This window comes from Solanum verrucosum, unplaced genomic scaffold (genome assembly GCF_900185275.1).
Source record: "Solanum verrucosum unplaced genomic scaffold, falcon-dt-bn FXZP01000180.1, whole genome shotgun sequence".
Taxonomy (NCBI): domain Eukaryota; kingdom Viridiplantae; phylum Streptophyta; class Magnoliopsida; order Solanales; family Solanaceae; genus Solanum; species Solanum verrucosum.
The window spans coordinates 2,708,757-2,725,921 of record NW_026020402.1 but is presented as its reverse complement, the minus strand read 5'-3'; positions in this window follow the sequence as shown (position 1 = coordinate 2,725,921).

The window sequence follows — 17,165 nt, the reverse complement described above, 5'->3', positions numbered from 1 at the left end:
CAAAAGGTTATGCCCATTTTAGTGAAGCCCTGTCGGGCAGACTCGACCAACGGTTCCAATCGACTGACTGTCGATTGAATGACGGCTCGTCAGTCACTCCGACAACAGTTAATTCAGGAGTCTTTTGGTCTTTTCCTATTTCGTTTAACCCCTTAGATACGTCGTTTAAACCCTAAATAATGAGGTTTTAGTCAGTTTAAGCCTAGAAACATAACTAGAACTTACCTTAGTCAAAATCATAAATCAAAACTTAGAAAATTAGAAGCAAGAGAGGAGAAAAAGGTCAAGCACCCTAGTTCAAGAATGCAACAAGTTTTCTTCAGTTCCAACCCCAAAATCGAAAGATTTCTCCGTGGAATTCGTCACCAGGTATGTGGGATTTCACTAGTCGGTTCCTTTCTCCCATTAGGTCTCTAGAATTCAGTCAGTTTCTTGATTCCCTTATTATGAATAGACCTAGGGTTTCTAGAATTACAACAGATCATCATGAATTAGTTATTAACATATTCCAAATTAGATTATCATGTTATTACATCATTTCTCGCATGAATTTCAGAACCCTAGTTATGTATTTCTTTAGTTCTTGAATTACATATTCTAGGTCAGATATATCCCAGTTATTCAGTTATACATGCCTCAGTTATTAATGCATCATTATCAGATTAATTGTTGCATTCCCAGTTTGCATGTTCAGTTTTGAGCTATCCAGTATTTACAAAAATTCAGTCATAACCAGTTAACCACTTAATTCATTGGGAGTAGCATAATACCAAGTGGGACTAGGGTTCAGCGTATCCATATAGTCCCAGAACTATGAGCCACGTAGGTGTAAGTCCCCCCTGTGGGCAACATCAGTTTAGTGATCAAACCAGCATGCCTCTATACCTCTGGCAGGGTGTATTGGGTCCTCTAGATGGGGCGTATACATCAGACTCCACATTTAGCTCATGTGGTTTTATGTCGGTTATTAGTAGCTCCCACAGTTCAGTTAGATTCTATTGCATTGACCATTTATCTGTATATTCAGTATTCAGTCTCAGCATGTTATAAATTTGGTCATTGCATTCAGTTATCTCAGCATTCAGTATCTATATCATGCTCAGATGATTTCATTGCTTTATTGCTTTGTTCAGTTATATGTTATTTCAGCTTTACTGAATCCTACATGCTCAGTACCTTTCAAGTACTGACGCATACGTGCGCTACATCTTCTCGTGATGTAGGTTCAGGTTCTCAGCATCCAGATCACGCTTAGATCGGTTTTTGATCTCCAGTTCAGCATCATCAGTGGGGAGTCCTCATTCTCTGAGGACAATAGTCATGAGTTTCTTTTCAGGATTTTAGTCCTTTAGTTTCAGTTTTGCTAGACTTAGTTGGGGCCTGTCCCAACATTTCTAGTAAGTTAGAGGCTATTTTCAAATATAGTTAGATTCAACTTAGTATTGAGTTAATAACTTATTTGTATTAAACTCATCAGTTTTCATTTATCTCAGTTATAGTATATGGGTATTCCCCATCTTTTCAGACTTACTTTCAGTTTATTATCTTTAGTATGCTCATGATCATGCCAGCAGGGTTAGCTTGGGATCACTTATGGTCCTAGGTCCCGTGTCCGCGTCTTGGGGTTGCTCGAGGCGTGACAAGTTTTTCCTCAGAATCTTCTTTATGTTCTTGTTGGCAGCTTCTACGGCTCCATTCATTTGGGGATGATAAGCGGTTGAGTTTCGGTGGGTAATCTTGAATTGTTCACATATCTCTCCATTTCCAGTAATGATAGATTCTGGTACTCCAAACCTACATATCAAACTGTTATGAACAAAATCAGCTACAACTTTCTTGGTCACCAACTTATATGAAGCTGCTTCCACCCACTTGGTAAAGTTGTCAATGGCAACCAAAATGAATCTGTGTCCGTTAGAGGCGACTGACTCTATTGGACCAATGACATCCATGCCCCAAGCTACAAACGACCAAGGTGAACTCATAGCATTGGGTTCGTGAGGCGGCACTCGAATCAAATCACCATGCACTTGACATTTATGGCATTTCTACACAAACTTCCAACAATCATGTTCCATAGTCATCCAAAAATAGTCGACTCGAAGGATTTTCCTCTCCAAAGTGTGCCTATTCATGTGAGTACCACAAACTCCGGCATGTATATGTTCTAGCAGCTACGCAACTTCACTAGCATCAACACATCTGAGAAGACCTAAATCTGGAGTCCTCCTATAAAGGATTTCTCCACCTGCAAAGAAATTGAGGGACATACGACATATCAACTTCTTCTGGTTGAATGTTGCATTCTGAGGATAAGCCCCGATTTTTAAATACTTTTTGATTTCAAAATACCAAGGCAAACCATCTGGTTCTGCTTCAACATGTGATCAATGGACAGACTGTTCTTTTACCTCTATATCCACTGGATCAATATAACTTGTATCTAGATGTTTAATCATTGATGCAATGGTAGCAAAAGCATCGGCTAACTCATTTTATGTCATGGGAGTGTGTCTGAATTTGATCTTGCGAAATCTCTTACACAACTTCTGTATATACTGCACATATGGTGTGATCTTTGGGTTCTTCACGGCCCATTCTCCTTGAACTTGATGAATTAGAAAGTCTGAATCTCCAATAACCAAAAGCTCACGAACATTCATGTCGATGGCCATCTTCAAACCAATGATACAAGCCTCGTATTCTACTATGTTGTTCATGCAATCAAATCGGAGTTTAGCCGATATAGGATAGTGCTGACCAGATTCTGACACTAAGACTGCTCCGATACCTCTTCCTTGGTGATTCGCCGCTCCATCAAAGAAGACTCTCCAACCAGGGTATACTTCAAAAATATCTACACCCACAAATGCAACTTCTTCATCGGGAGAATAATTCTTGAGCGGTTCATACTCTTCATCAACTGGATTCTCCGCGAGATGATCAACCAAGGCATGTGCTTTTATCGCATTTTTCGTCACATACACAATGTCAAACTCACTCAAAAGCATTTGCCATTTAGCCAACTTCTTGGTCGGCATTGCTTTCTGGAAAATATACTTCAAGAAATAAGGTATGTGGTATAAGAAGACAAATAATGTCTCAACTTCTGAGCAATCCAGGTCAAAGCATAACATGTTCTCTCCAAAAGAGTGTAACGAGCCTCATATGGAGTGAATTTCTTGCTCAAGTAGTAGATGGCTCGCTCCTTCTTCCCAGTTTCATCATGTTGACCAAGGACGCATCTAAATGTGTTATCCAAGACAGACAGATACAATAACAATGGACTTCCTTCCCATTGAGGAACCAACACCGGTGGATTGGACAAATAGTTCTTTATGGCATCAAAAACAGTTTGACATTCTCCGGTCCACTTGGTCAAGACATCTTTTTTCAGCAACTTGAAGATGGGTTCACACACCACGGTGGATTGAGCTATGAACCGGCTGATGCAGTTCAACCTTCCCACGAAACTCATCATCTCTTTCTTGGTCTTCGGAGGAGGTAACTCTTGAATCGCTTTGATCTTAGAAGGATCAAGCTCAATGCCTCTTCTGCTAACTATGAATCCCAACAATTTTCCAGCCGGCACTCCAAAAGCACATTTAGAGAGATTTAACTTCAAATTGTACCGGCGTAGGCAATCAAATAATTTTCTCATATGAATCAAGTGATCCGAACTCTCACGGGATTTGATTATGACATCATCTATATATACCTCAATCTCCTTATGAATCATATCATGAAAAATGGTTGTCATAGCTCTCAATAAGTAGCATCGGCATTCTTAAGACCAAATGGCAATACCTGATAATGATATACACCCCAAGGCGTAATGAAAGTTGTCTTTTCTGCGTCCTCTTCATCCATCGGGATTTGGTGATAATCCGCATAACACAAACAACTGCATTTCATGCTTAGCACAGTTATTAGTGAGTACGTGGATGTTTGGCAATGGAAAATTATCTTTTGGACTTGCTTTGTTGAGATCTCTATAATCAACACAAATTCTGATCTTTCCATCTTTCTTGGCAACCGGAACAACGTTGGCTAACCAAGTCAAATATTACGTCACTTCCACTACTTGAGACTCGATTTGTTTGGTGATCTTCTCTTTGATCTTTAAACTCAACTCAGGCTTGAACTTCCGAGTCTTTTGTTTTACTAGACTGAATTATGGATTAATCGACAACTTGTGGGACACTATATTCGTACTCAGTCCTGGTATATCTCTGTAAGACTAGGCAAATAAATTAGTGTATTCTCTAGGCAAACGAACCAGGTCCCTTCTTTGACACATTTCTCACCTCCAAGATTCACAATTTTGGTTTCCTCTAAATTCGGCTTGTGTTGATTCTTGAAATGTCGAAACTCTTCAGCAACATGTTTGGGTACCTCATTTTCATCTTCATACACCTCGCATTCATCATCACATGCCTCATTTTTTTGTTCGTCTCATGACATGACATGACATTGGCAGGTTTTAAATTATTATTCCTGAAAGCATAAACAAACGAAGTTAGGAAAGTAAAGGGCAAATTGATAAATAAATAAACAAGTTTTTAATAAGAGAGACTTTCATTTAAATTGAAAAACAAGCATAAACTTTGGCCATGGTTGAGGGCCATTTTGCCTTTTTAAACATCACAAGGAAATTTAAAAACTTCAAACAAGTAAAAACTGCATAAATGGTGGGTCTCGAGCCTCTTCCGGACTATCACCGATTTTAAAAAACAAACAAAAACACATGTCCTTTCTACCCAGATAAGCGGGAAATCAGGAGTGGTGTGGAGGTCCAATTTAGCAATTGCTCCTCAGGTTCTTCATCACGGATACCTGATGTCCCAGCCTCTTCCTCGATGACCGCTTTAATCTCCTCAAAAAGGCCCCAGATTCCTTCCTCGAGACCACCATCATTGACATATTCTCACACCAGGAATGACTGGTACAAATGAGGAATTGGCCTGGCCAATGCTTGGTCAAAACTCTTGTTCTTCATCTCTGCTTCATCATCTGTGGGGACGTACCCCGAACCAAATTTTGCTCCTCTGGCGGGAACTTGAATTTGCTCGACAATTCCTTGGAAATGCTTCCCCAATCAGAAACCTGGTTTGAAACCACTCTAGAGCATAACAATAACAATCATCTTGTACACATGAGGCATAGGGGGATGTGGAGCCAAATCATCACCGACAGCATTTACCAGCTCAACCGTGTAGAAATCACAACCTCGAGAGACATCATCAACGATCAGCGCATACCTATTGGGATGGTTCCCTTCACCATGAATGACTAATTCCTGGTCCTTCCAAACAAATTTCTTTAGTTGATGAAAGGTAGAAGGCACAGCCCGAGCCATGTGGATAAACGGTCTTCCCAGAAGCAAATTGTAGCTAGTATTTATGTCCAACACCTGAAACTCCATATTAAATTCCATAGGACCCATCTGAATGTTCAAGTTTACCACACCCAACTTGTCTCTTTGCACTCCAAGTCGAATTTTAGCTGCCTCAGAATCATAAGTGAAAAAATATTGAGACCAGATCCATCATCGACCAAGACGCGATTTATGACCTTGTCTCGGCACATAATGGTGACATGCATAGCTTTGTTGAGCATCTTGCCTTCAAAGTGTAAGTCTTTGTCACAGAAACTGATGCGGTATCCTCGAACGACTTGGTTTATCATTTCCGCCAGATTTTCATTGTTAGTAACCATATGTACATAAGTATCATTCAAATCTTTCATCAAAGCTTGCCTATGCAGTTGTGAACTCATCAACAAAGCCCCATACATAAATCTGAGCGGGTGTTTTCTCTAGATGCTTTACGATCGAGTAATCTTTTGGTTGCAGCTCTCTCCAAAATTCTTTAGCTTCAGCTTCACTAATTGACCTTTTAGGCTGATCTTTTTTTTGCACTCCTTGAGCTAACTCTTCTAGTGTGTAGCACCTGCCGGATCTGGTCATACCTAGGGTGACAGCCGTTTCAATCACAAACTTTGGTCAGGTAAGAATTTCTCGTGGCACCAAGGCAACAGTCTTCTTGAGGTATCTGAATTACAAACTCTTTCTTCTCTCTAATGCTCACTACAACCTTTTCCAGTTCATCAGGAGCGATCAGAACGGTTGCCTTTGTCACACACCAATCCTCATCCGTCTCTATCATATTGATAGTGACACCTCCATTATTTGGCAAAGGATTACTATTGACATTGGGTGCGACTGTCTGGAGAGAGACCATTTTCTGGTCAATCAAGTCCTGGATTTTGTGTTTTAGGTTGATACAGTCCTCGGTATCATGTCCAACACCGTTGGAGTGATATGCGCACCTCTGATCAGGTCTGTAAATCCTTGAACTATTGTCAACCGGCTTGGGCCCCACTGGATGAATATATCCTGCCGCAGTTAATCGCTCGAACAACTTTGTTCGACTTTCAATGAGCGAAGTAAAAATTCTAGCGGGATTCTTCTTAAATATAGTACGGGGGGATTATAATCGCCTTGTTGATGATGAGGCATTTGACGATAATTTGGAACTTTTGGACGTGGGGCTTGATATCTTGGGTATGGATTGGTTTTGTAATTTGGCTTTAGAGTTTGGTAGTTCGAGGGGGTATTTTGGTTAAGTGGAGCTGGGGTTTGGTACATTGGGGGAGACGTTTGGTAATTTGTCTGAACGTTGGCACAATTGAGGACGGCATTTCGGTAGTGATGAGATGGAGTCTGGTAAACTGGAGGGGAAGTTTGGTAGCTAGGAGGGGGAGGTTTTTGATAACTAGAAGGAAGGGTATTTTGGTAACTGAGGGGAGGGGTATTTTGGTAATCATATTTGCACAACAAACCGGGTACGAACTTTGTGAAGGTTAAGAATGACCTTAGTATGATAATGATTTCCTTGGGGTGTTCAATAAACCCGAGGATCCGGGCGAGGCAGTAACACGGGCAATCTTCCCAGTTCTTAATTTATCTTCGATAGTCTCACATACTTTGACTATCTCAGTAAACTTTGCTCTAACGAGCAACATAATTCTATCATAATATTTGGGCTCTTGAACCCGTACAAATACTTTGACAATGTCCTTCTCATACATAGGAGGACGAACTTTAGCTTCCTCCTTTCTCCATCTGTATGCAAATCTCTATAACTTTTATTTGATTTCTGCTTCATTTTTTCCACGGAATAACAATCATGAACGATCTTCACATTGTAGGCAAATCGTTCGATAAAGTCCTTAGCCAGAGCATTCCAGCTAGGCCACTGTCTTATTTCATGAGATGTAAACCATTCCAGAGCCTCCCCACTCAGACTTTGGCTAAAAAGCCGCATTAGTAAAGCTTCATCTCTTTCAACTCCCACGAGCTCATCACAGTAGGCCCTTAGGTGTGCCAAGGGGTTCCCTATTCCTCCGAAAACATCAAATTTTGGCACCTTGAACCCTTCCGGGAGGTCCAAATTCGGATAAATACATAAATCCTCAGAACCCAAACTAGTGACTTCAGGAATACACTGTAACTCTTTCATGGTCTTTCGGATCTCTTCCTTCATATCCAGCTTGGCGGCCTTTTCTTTTGACCTCCACTCTTTCTCTCGCTCCTTATAGTGGTCGAGCTTAGAACCATTAACGTCATGCCCATTAGGGACCGGGATTTGGAAGATGGCTTTTTGAGGTAGGGGTGGAGCAATTGAGGGACTCTGGGCATTTTGAGGGGCTTGATAGTTTTGAGGGAAAGTCTGCGGGCAGGTATGTTGATTTTGGTGATAGAAGGAGGCTTGGGGGTTGTTGATGTTTTGGTTTTGAGGGGGTGGATAAGTTTGGAGGTTGGCATTTTGAGGAGGGAGTGGCGCTTGGGGGTTGGTACTTTGAGGAGAGGTGGTGTTTGGTAAGAGGCGGAGGCATAATGGGGATTTTGGGTGGTTAGGTCGATCGTTGAGGGATTTTGAGCAGTTTGGAGGGTGGGTTTTGGGATTGTTCTGCGTTTGAAGGAGGAAAGTGTAGTGGAGGCCTTCCGTATGCTGGAGCATTGAAAGCAACAACCGGATTAGGCAGATCTTGCCTTCTCTGCATTTTGTTTCTCATATCGGTGATCTGCTGCATCAACTGCATTATTAGCTCATTTTGGTTAGAAATAGTGGGCTGAGCCACGACAACATCGGTAAGGACAATCTCTTCATTGTTATCACTCATTGTTGATTTTCCTTTCCAAGAATTCTGACCGGGGAAGGAGTCCTTAAGAGCTTTTGATCTTGTAAAATAGGGATGATCAACCAGCTTATCGACACAGACCAGTTCTAAGTACCTGTACAGGAAAAACAACTCAAAGGCAAATATGTTAGTTTTTATTCATGGCAATATGATGCAAAATATCATATATAGGGCAAATAAACACATAAGAGTTGCTTCGTTTGAGAACATGTTAACCCACGAATAATGGAGACTGATTTTTTGAATAAGCAGGAATTTGCTCATTTTATTTTGAGGCTAGTGACTCAGAAATGTTAAATTGTGTTGAGCTAAGGTCTTCTTGCTGCATCTCTCGGCATCTGTTGATGTGAATTCAATGTTTCCTTGTAGAATGAAAAGGTGAAAAGAAAATTTTAAAGAGATAGGGGTCGGGACTTGAAAGGCTGCCTACATATCTCCCAAGGAGAATTCAGGCCCTACGTAGTTCGAATACAAGAGAAAATTCTCATTTTCATTAATTTATTTCTTGAGGATTACAAGGAAAGTAAAAAAAACATACAATAAAGCTCCTAAAAGATAGATGGTGCCTTCATCAAAGCTTCTTCTTCTGACTATTGTATTAATCACGGAGGGCAAACTCAACTTGAATCTTTCCCATGTTGATGAGGGATTCCACGTCATAGCAAAACCCGAGGCACCTTCCAATGTTGTTATCTATGGTGTCATGATAAGGGCAGGGTTTCCAAATTTCAATTCCAACGGGATCGATTGCTTCGTCATCCTTTCTGATAGAGGCCAAGACTTTTTTTTGAACTAACTGACTGTAGATATCTAATAATGTTTTCTTAAAAGGCATGAAGTAGTGACATAAAACAAAATGTGCTAAGTGACCGGCATAATGGGCTCCGGTTGGTCACAGGTAAGGACGATGTTCTCACCCTACATATACGTGATCCTCCCAATGTTGATCAGGTTGTGAATTGCTACCTTAAGCTCCATACATTCTTCTATAGTGTGTCTTCTTTGGTTCGGGTGGTAGGCACACGTCTTTTGAGAGCTTTCGTGCCCAAACCCAAAAATAGTTCCTTCGAGACGCTTCAGCATGCGTGAAGCCTTAAGGTGCTCGTAAATGAGAGCACACGGCACGAATCTTACCCCTACGCTATGTGTCCGTTCATAAGCTGGAAGAGTGATCTTTTGGTCTCCTCCTTTCAGACGTCCCAAGAAGGGAGGCATATAGATGATTTCCTCATCGTTATCTTCTTCAGTAGCTCCAGGGTGAGTATTTTCAGGACCACTATTGACTTCTTGATTGAAGAAATAGCATTTTCCGCATATTTTCTGAAGCCTCATGGTTATATCATTGTTGAAGACATCATGTTCCTTCCGCATATCAACTGTCTCCTCATTCATGATAGCATATATTGCCATCTTAGCCTCTAACTCCGCGTCTATTGCTGCATTTTTGGCATGCGTAGCTGCAGTGGCTAGTTCTACTTCTATTCTTCTTTCTCCCATCTCTCGAATCTCTTGTTTGAATCGATGCAGTTTCATCCTTAAATTATCCTCGGTCGTCTCCACCTCGACATTCTTGACTTTTTCCATCTTAGCAACAATTTTACCTTTCCTGAGATGATAGAGTAATGTTTTAGGATTTGGTGGTAGAATTTTATTTTTGGTTGAGAAACTCAAGACTCGAAAACTTTGGTCAGACATTTGGTAGTGACTTGTATTTGGTATTGTAGGGATTTTTGGAAATTTTTTGAAAAGGAGTAGGCTAAAAATATATTCATTCAAAGCAGTGTATCACATAAACAGTTAAAACACACAAGTAAACAGACAAATATCGCGTCTTAAACATACATGTGACCCTTTTGTACCAATAGTAGGCCTAGCAAATTGAAGGATGAATATGTATTTTTAAGCCAATTCATTATCCCCCAAAATATTTCATTAATATCATTCAAAAATGTTTAACAAACATAAAATCAAGGAAAAGAGTTCGGAAAGTAAATTACAAAACAAAGTACAAATAAAACAATCCCACGCAGGGGATGATAACAAACTTCAGGCTCGTCCTGATCCTTCACCAAGTCTGGTCCTCTTAGCGATGTTGACCTCTCCCCACTTAGCATATATGTTCGCCTATAGGTGATCTCTAGCCAACCGAGCCCCTTCTTGATGTCTAAACCTCTCTACCGACTGAATCTATTGTTCCATGCTATCATCCAATTCTGACATGCATTGCCTGACTCTTTGTAGCTCTTGCTTTAAATGAGTTATGACTTCAGTGTCCTATGCATGCCGACGTTGATGCTCTAACTCATTCGTATCAAACTTCTTTTAGAGTCGATGAAGTCGAATTTGATGTTTGGCTCCAACGTCTGCAATAATATGGGGAACATTTTGACCGGGTTCGATAGTTCCGGCGAGACTCTTCTTTAACCATTTCTTGTAAGCCTTAGAACATTCAGGACGAAACCTGTTTGGCACCGACTCACCCAAAACCCTTCAAGTTTTCCATAATTGAAGCATCTTTTTAGTAAAAAGGACTTCGCCATTTTCATGATCTGTCACAAATCTTGTCATGCCTTCGATTTGAGGAAACTCTTGTTTCCTTCCTAGTTGTCTAAGTACTCGAGAATGGGCCTTTCCACTTCGGATCACCATTTGTTTTGTTACTACCAAGCATTTGATCGATCACTGCACATTTTCCTCTCTCAAACCTTGAAGTTTCGGGTACCAAAATTCTTGGCCTCCAGTCCTGTTGAAATGATTACGTTGCACCCACCAATCGTGACTTTCGAGTATGTTCGGCCTTTCCAAGGGATCTGGTTCTTTTGGATTATGAGCTTTGATCAAGTGTCTCATCATCTACCATTGAAGTATTAGGTTGCACCCTTGAAGAAACGTGTGCCGTTTTTACATCTATCCAATGCCCTATAAAGGTTAGCAAGGATCATAGGAGCCAAATTGTAGTACTTTCTTGCAGACCCGTAGCCTATTCCATTAAAAATAGCATGAGTGACCATTACTATATTTGGATGGATGGTATAGTTTGGTCCTTGGGGAAACACTATTGTCCCAAGTAGGCATATCGCAAAAGCGAGGAGGCATGTTTCCTTCCATTTTTCTTCCGAGACAAACTCTTCTTTGAACTTCTCGTAAGCTCTTGCGCATCCAAATCGATAATACAACTTACGAAGTGGAATATTTGACCTGAGAAGCCTGTCCATCCATTCAGTTTTGACAGGTGAAAGTTTTTCTTTAATTTCGTCAAAATCCCATACCTTTGGAAATAGAAGATTAGTATCGGGTTGGTGTTTCCTCTTGTTGCACATGCCGACACTCTCATAACTTGCAAGAACTTCATCGATAGTTGGAGTCAACTCTACTTCCCCAAACCGAAATACCATGTTGTCGCTGTCCCAAAATTTCACCATTGTTCCAATCAAATCCGGATAAGCCACAATTTCCATTAATGACGGGAGATGGCCTATGTGTCTTTGAACTTTCTTCTTGTCTTCCGTGTTCATGAACTTCCACCAAACTTGGAGGTAAGGATGGGGTATGGTCACCATTTGGGTCCTCAACGGCTCACATGTAGGATTCATCCTACAAGAAGAACAGACAAAGGTAAGTTCACCCCCAACCCCACTTGACAATTGATTTGTTTAAAATGACGTATTCATCCTTCAATTAAACACATAAGCATGATTGTCTTTTATTGATCAAAATAGGTCAAATAGACACAGGGTGGGCTTCTAATGGGCCCAACACGCCTTGGGTATTGGGTCAAACTTAGTTCAAAATGCGCTAATTCGGAATTTGGGTTTCGCTCTACGCTAGTTGACTAAAAGTGGCTTTTGAAAGATCGAGAATCCAAGTGGACAACTTAGGCTGGAACTCATGAGAACCATTGAACACATGACGTACTAATAAATTGCCGATCATTTCGAAAAAGGGTAGAGTATAAAAAGTCTGACTGTGATTATGCAGAAACCGTTCTTAATATACTATACATACAATAGAATATGTCATGAAATGCAATGACAATTATAAAAAAATTAAACACATTTAGCACAAATAAACAATTCAATAATAGCAATTAGTCAGATAGTCAAATCATTTGGTTAAAACTTCATTAAATCCCCACCAAAGTCGTCATTTCTATTTTACTCGAAAAAATAAATAAAAGGAAAATGACTAAGTTTTCGAAAAAATCGATTAAACTTATGATTTAAGAGAAATCGAATTTCCAAAAGAAACAGAGTCTCCACTTAATTTTTTATTTTAAGAAATTAAGAAATCTTATAATTATTTCAAAAGATTTAAACAGATAAAAATCAATTGAAATAAAAAGGGTTCGAAGTTCAATGTACATTTCGAAAAGGTGTTAGGCCCTCGAAATGTCCACTAACTTGCGGTTGACCGGCGATTTGACTAAAAATGAATTTGACTAATTTTAAAATTTTAACTAAGTAAAAGAACTCATTTTTTATTTTATTTACTTATTACTGTTATTTTTCTAATTAATCATTTTAAGGGGAAATAAACTAAAGGGGGATCATTCTAAAGGGAGGTAGACTTAAGTGTCGACAAGACTGATGATAAAATAGAGCTAAGTAATAAATAAGTTGTATATATAAGAAAGAATAAATATTTAAATTTGAATATAAGAGAAACGACTATCTTCGGGAAATTAATTAAGTTAAACCAAAAGTGTTAGTCAATATCAAATAAAAAAGCAAAGAAAGGAAATATCAAATTTCCCCAAATCTTGAGCCTGTCTTAAGTCTAAAGTTGCCAAAATGATAGGTTTTGGTCCATTTACTCTCACTTCAATTTTTCTGATTTGTCTCATTGGGCTTTGGCCCATTTTCATGCCATCTAGGCCTGCTGAAAATGGCTTAAGCTTTTGGGTCCATTTGCCTTTAGAAAATCTGCGTATACATTTTATGTATAACAGTGTATACGAGCAGTATCCAATCCATTTTGGGCCTTTCGAAGCCTGTATTTTACTTGCACTTTATATTTCCCCCTTCTCAATCCGTATTTTGCATTTCGAACCTGTAACCGTATTTTTCAACTGTATACCAGTGTATACAGAAGTATATCAACCCGTCTTTTAGCTTTTCGAAACCTGGAAATTTAATTTTCCACCCTTATGCTGCCTGTAACCTATTCACCGTTTTTCTGACCCGATAATGAGGCTGACTCGAATAAGAAGAGTAAATTTGGGCTTTTACGGCCCAAATCGGAATGCAAGGGCGATAGAGAAGACTGTGAGGACTCAAGGCAGATTAACATACACATAAAATAATTGTATTAGCCAAGGAAAATAAGACATAGAATCATAATAAAAAATAAAAATGACACAAATAAATAAGTCATGTTGGCATGCTTGCTGGACTCGCTCCAAAGAAGAAACAAACAAATTTTACACCAACATAAACTTGGAATAAAGCAAGAATAGGTTTAAGATAAATAACAAACATCTCTGCAAATGACTTTTGTTTCGGCAAATTAAGGAAAATATAACTTAAATACTGCACCTAAAAATGAACAGTTATTAAGTTGATCCAAATTGCTACTTTTATACATGATAAAGCACAGAAAAGAAATTGAAACTCAAATGTTATACACTAACATGAGAATCACTTAAACTTTTAGGAAACAAACCAGAGAACACAACCTTAACAAAGAAAGGAGGTTTCAAAATCATGCAATGGAATACACATGATTTAGAGTAAATTACTAGCATCATGTGAATTTAAGAGGATATGGACAGCAGTAGAAACAAAGACAAAATACTTGAACCCTTAGCTAAAGTCACATACAAAGAAATGGACCAGTCATTTGAAATCTAATAACAACTTAAGAAAGAAAATTGAATCTTGTCTTATAACTTAGTGATAAGAAGATGCATTAACTGCACCCCAATCACTTGGTTCATTGGACAATCACGCAATACATGAAACGGAGAAGCTAACTCACATAAAAATGGAACCAAAACAAAGTAAAGAGAATATAAATGAATAGACCCTCAAATATGAAAGCATACGAGAACTCATTTTTAATCCTTCAGAAAACATTAGTCAAGCTTTAACTCAATCATTTAACGAAAAGGCACAAGATCAATATTATTTTATTAAACAAAAGACCTTAACGACACACGAAAAACCAACAATGGAACACGATGTTTAGTTGTAAGTAACAAGAGCAACAACATATACATCATATTATGGAAGTCGAAATCACCTATAGGAGATAAGTTCGAGCTTCACGACTGAACCACACTCTACAACTCACCAATCAAGATATCAATGAGATAAAGAGATTCCAATAAGGAGAAACGAACTCAAGACAGGGAAGAAACACCAAATCATCCAAGAAAATGGAAACAAAACAACATGGACTAACAAACAAATTTTATCATGATTTACAGCCAACGGTGAGTCAAAAACACTCTGAATTCTAACATGTAAACAATTTCACATAGTCAAGAATCAAGCAACAACACATTAAGAGCAAAAGATGCTTGAAGCGGGACTAGTCTTACCTTCAAAGGGGCAACAAAACGAGACCAGCGAGCTTTGGAACAACGACTTCACTACCACAACGAGATTCCAATGATCTTTGCAAGGAGTGAGCATAAAGTATATTTTTATCTTTTATAGCTAGTGATTATTTTTGTGTATTCTTGCCGAGTATATATTTCTTAGACTCTATTCTCTAACACTAAAACTAAAGAGGAAGAGAGCATATAAATGAGATTTCTAGGGTTCCCAATCTTTTGGGGGGCGGAGGGGAAACGTACAAAATCGGATTCAAGGCCTATTTCAAATTCAAACTCAAAAAAATTCTTTCACAATTCGGAGAGACGACTTTTTCTGAAATTTTCACCCCATTTCGAAAGAGGAAAGAGAAGATGGATGCTCAGGATCTATTCGATCGTCCTGGCTATGCCACGCGACTCAATCCCAAGGTGCAAGTACAATTCCGTGTTGCTTTTACTGCTGCTATGCACGACGTTTCTGGGTTTCTTTTATCGTTGAGTCGCTGGGTTGACGCGTTGAAGGAAGAAAATTTGGGAATGTTGGATTGCACTGGTTTCTTGTTGAATAAGAGAAAATGGGTCGGGTTAGGAGGATAAATTGGATTGGGTTGGCTGGGAATTAAACATTGGCTGGAAATTAAGGAAAGCGGGTCGGCTATTGGAGTGGGCTGCTGAAGTATTGAATTGGATTAGCTGAAATAACCCATATTTGCCCTCTAAAAAAGAGGTTTATAGGCCAAAGCAGTTAAAATCACAATTGAGGGAAAGGTCCAATGTATTGCAACTATGGCCGACGAGAGTTAAAGATTTAGCCGAAATTAGATGTAATTGGTAAACACGACTAATTACTAAATAAGACGAATTACTATTAATTAATTAACAAGCTTCTTAATCTTAACGAAATAAAATAATTACATCAGTTATAAAATAACTAATTTAATTAAACTCAGAATTATAACTATAATTTAAACTAAATTAATAAAACATTTAACTTAAATTGTAAAATCTTTTGAGGTGATTTTCTGATATTCATAAAATATATTAATTATATACATAATTATATGAAATATATCTATTGCTTAAAAGCTATAAAATCCCACTGAAATTACTTAAAGTAACCTTGAAAAATATTTGAATTTTATAAAGCTAATTATTCTAAATCGTTTGAAAATTAAGAAGCTCAGAAATTAATTATTATCGGAGTGGGTCAAAATTGGGTGTCAACATACATGTATCTGGTATCTTAGATGTATGTATCTAGTGTGATTCGTATGTATTTGGGATACATAGATTATCTTGCTCACCTCTTTCCTTCTCTCGCTCGTCTCTCTACCACTTTTAGTGTATCTGGTTGCAAAAATATATGTATCTAGGTATATCTTACTTGAAATCTGATATGAAATTATTAATTAGTGAGACTATAGGGAGAATTATAGAAATGTGTATGTGTCTTACTAAGTCATTTTTCCTATATAAATCAACGTTGAGTCATTTAAATTTCTAATGGCCACGTCATGTCTTTTTCCCAAAAACCTGAAAATCTAGCATTGTGAAAGGTTGAGCCCAACAAAAGCATGTAAATGAAGGGTTAGGTGCACTTTTAACCCTTTGTGTTGGTATTTAATTTATACCCCTTATGATAAATAATTTTTTTCATAATAAGCTATGTTTGGACATGACTTTAATGTTTAAAGAACGTATACACCACTAGACATAAGTTTGATCCGTAAAACGCAAAAAATAAGAAAATCGGACAATTTGAAGGACAAAATATGCAATTTTATGGTAATGAATTGGAAAAGTTCAAAGTGAAACTCTACGCAGATCCAACTAATAAAATTTGGATGGAAAAATTATATGATACGGCAAACTAAGGCCTTATATTTACCTGAACTAGATCTATTTAAATAAATACAAATATTTTAGAGTTTTATAGCAGAGGTTATACTTATTATCCACTTGAATATATTAGACATTTGATATTGTATATACACTGATACACTTATTAAGCGCACAAATATAATATATTCAAGCTATTAAGATATTTTATACGTGTGAATACACTTGTTAAAAATGTGTGAATACAATATATTTCATTATTGTGATGTGCATGAATACCGTTGAGATGATTGTAGAGAAAATGGTGAAATAATAATTACATTACTAGAATTTTGTTATAACAGATTATGTAGTAGTTAGTTAGACTAGTCAGTTAGTAGTCATTCTATAAATAGTAGTAGATACACTAAATGTAATTCATTCCGTACTCATTCTAATCAATACACACAAGCATTTATTTACTCTCTCTATTAAGCTCTAAGAATGATCTAGAAGGTCTTCATCACTTCTTCAATGGAGGTTTTATCATGATATCAGAGCTGCGGTTAGGGTGATTGGAGCTTCAATAGTTGAGTAGTGAAGT